We start from the raw sequence: 3176 nt of genomic DNA, 5'->3' as shown, positions 1-3176 counted from the left end.
GAAGTCTAGATACGGTCATTTGTTTCTGATTCCAGAGAAAGCTCAGGCTACGATATCATTATCTTCAGGTATGCATTATACTTGTCACGCCCCAACCTTGGTAAGGCGTAATCAGCACCCGGCACCTTATTGGGGCCGAGTGAACCAAGCTGTAACTTACACTTACTATGTCTCGAATGGCAACACAAGACCAAAGAGGCTAAAATATGAACATAATATCATACATACGTATAAGTACAATAGGCTCATGATGCCAACATATCCACTGACAAAACATAACTAAATTGTATACAAGAATTTGTCTGCAAAGCCTCTATGAACATGACTGAAGTACATAAGTCGGGACAGGGCCCCCGACATACCCGTAACACACAAAAATACATATATGCGCCCAGACTCGGCAATTCTCCAGAAAGAAGTGGAGCCCACCAATCAAGACTAGTACTTGGAGGCAGCTTACTGTGGAAGGTCCTCGTCTCATCTGTCTATACCTACGGGAATGAACGCAGCGTCCATAAGAAAGGACTTCAGTACGAATAGTGTACCGAGTATGTAAGGCGGAAATGTAGTATAATATAATAAATATATGCTGCAAAGAAGAAGGATAAGAATCAACTTGGCACATCTAACTTACTAATGAGAATCTAGTACGCATGTCTCTTTATACTGTCATATCTTTAACTACATCTGTATATATCGTGACCTGATCTATGTATCATATATCATCCTGGTGCTATCTGCCCGACTGATCAGTGGTAACTGCTCAACCGGCCGTAGAACGGTGGTAACTGCCCGTCCGATTATCGCCCGACGGTAGAGCGCAACTGCCCGACTGATCAGTGGTAACTGCCTAACCGGTAGTAGGTCGGTGGTAATAACTGTCCAACCAGCCATAACATGGTGGTAAATACATAACTGCCCAACTGGTCATAGACTAGTGGTAAATGTAATCAACATCATGACCTGGTCTACACAAGTAATCTCTATGCACTTCTCATGGTCATCACTTGTCTGTTATTGCGTACATGATCACATAAGACTTATGGGCACAGTTTGGGTCTTCTTGCTTAACTAAACATTTACCAAATCCCGTTCTAGCATCAAATACCTTATTAGGAATCCTCTATTAGCACTCTATTCATGTCCTTCAAAATATTGCTTAAGTACACCTTCCTAAACTCATCAGAGTGACGTAAGTTCGGTAAACCTCCGATTATCTTATGGAACAATCATCATCGCTATATCTCACCTTGAAGGAACAAAATCTTAAGGTGAGATTGACAATAACGAATAACATCTATAGTCATGAAACAAGCTCAATGATATAATAAGAACATCGCAAACTATAAGCTTTGGCATCTTTAGAAACAGGGCCATTGAAGATATCATGTATAGGTTCACAACAAGGAATCATGCCTTAAGAAAGAAAGGTTAGCCTTAACATACCTGGAAACTCACTTCTCGACTTTCCAACCTACCTCCCGTCTTGCAATCTATTTACGATCGTTCGTAGTCTCGTAATCTACATATAAAACCATTCATACTATTGTTAGTCTCACCATCATACATTTGTCTTAAGCCTTTAATTTCCATCAATTTTGAATCTGCCGAAATTAGGGAAGCATCTCCCCTGTTTATATGCCTAGCCCGAAATCACAATCCAGCAACCAACAACAACAATGTCACACCCCACCCTAGGTAAGGCGTGATTGGCACGGTGTTATCTTGCCCGGCCATATAGGCGCGGTGTTATTCCCAGCTGATCAGTGGGATGAAATGCATACATACATACATATACATAAAAAATACATAAATGAAATCAACATCATCATTAGCATTACCATTGTCACTATATCATTCCTTGAAGGGTCAACCATCGTAAGATGAAATCGATAATGTCATGGGAGTCTCGAGAATCATGAACTTTGGTAGCACTGAAAATAGAACCATTATCTTCGCTATATCTCACCTCGAAGGAACGAATGACATGAGGTGAGACCATCAACAATAAGTAAGATCGAGGGATTCATGGAATAGCTCAATAATCTCATAATGCCCTCAAATTATAGCTTCAGAATTTCTAGAATTAAAATCATCATGTTCATCATAGAAAATATCTCATCCTTAGCATCATAAAAAGCTTTTCAGAATCATGAACTTCTAACTTTTGAAAGTAAGAAGGTTATGAAAAATATGTATGGAATCATAACATAGGAATCATGCCTTTGAAAGAAAGGGACGAGCCTTAACATACCTTTTTGTTCACCTTAACTTTAACTACTCAACGCTTGTCTTAGTCTTTCAAATAAATCTTTCTAGAAGCTGTCGAAATTTCGGCAGCATCTCCCCTGTTTATATGCCTAGCCCAAAATCGTAATTCAGCAACCAAAAACAACAACATCAATACCAACATTAATCATAATATTCTCAACACCAAAATAATCCATAAACATCCCATATGGGGTTTATCCCATATTTCCACCAACAAAACTATTATACGGCTATTTAACAATTTTATCTCCGTAAATAAACTAAAATTAACATTAATAATAGGAGATTCATACCTTACTCCTGATAATATCCCTATATCTTCACTTTTTTTTTCACCTTAAACTTGAACCACACGCGTCGCTATACGATTCTATACTCGCAACTATACGTTGCCTGAACTGGAATTCGAGAATTATAACTGATTTAGGCTTGAAATTTGGGTTTGAGAGTTGGGGAACTTTCTAGAGGGTTTTGGACTATTTTGGAAGAAGTTTTGGCTGAAAAAAAAGGGGGCAAGCCCCTTTTATATTGGTTCAAATGGTCGGGTCACTGTAACAGTATTGTAGCAGTTACTATAGCAATTACTGTAGCACACGTTTATGCTCTGTCAGCTGAACTTGTAATGTCCATAATTCTCTGCTCCGCTATCGTATCGACGAGCGGTTTGTTGCGTTAGAAACTAGACTCAACGAACTTCATTTTAGGCTTTTGAAATACCTTAAAACTCTTAATATACTAGGAGACATACCCCTCCAAAATTGACCTAAAATTCTGTCCAAAATTCTATCAACTTTTTCCAAATTTTTGAAAATTTATTTTCTTCGATTTGCTTGGTTTCGGAGTTTCCCATAGCTTATTATATGATCGTAAACCGTCATGACCATAGGATTACTTCGTATAATATC

The sequence above is a fragment of the Lycium ferocissimum genome, chromosome 11, assembly GCF_029784015.1.
Source record: "Lycium ferocissimum isolate CSIRO_LF1 chromosome 11, AGI_CSIRO_Lferr_CH_V1, whole genome shotgun sequence".
Classification (NCBI taxonomy): domain Eukaryota; kingdom Viridiplantae; phylum Streptophyta; class Magnoliopsida; order Solanales; family Solanaceae; genus Lycium; species Lycium ferocissimum.
Note: the sequence above shows the minus strand (reverse complement) of the source record.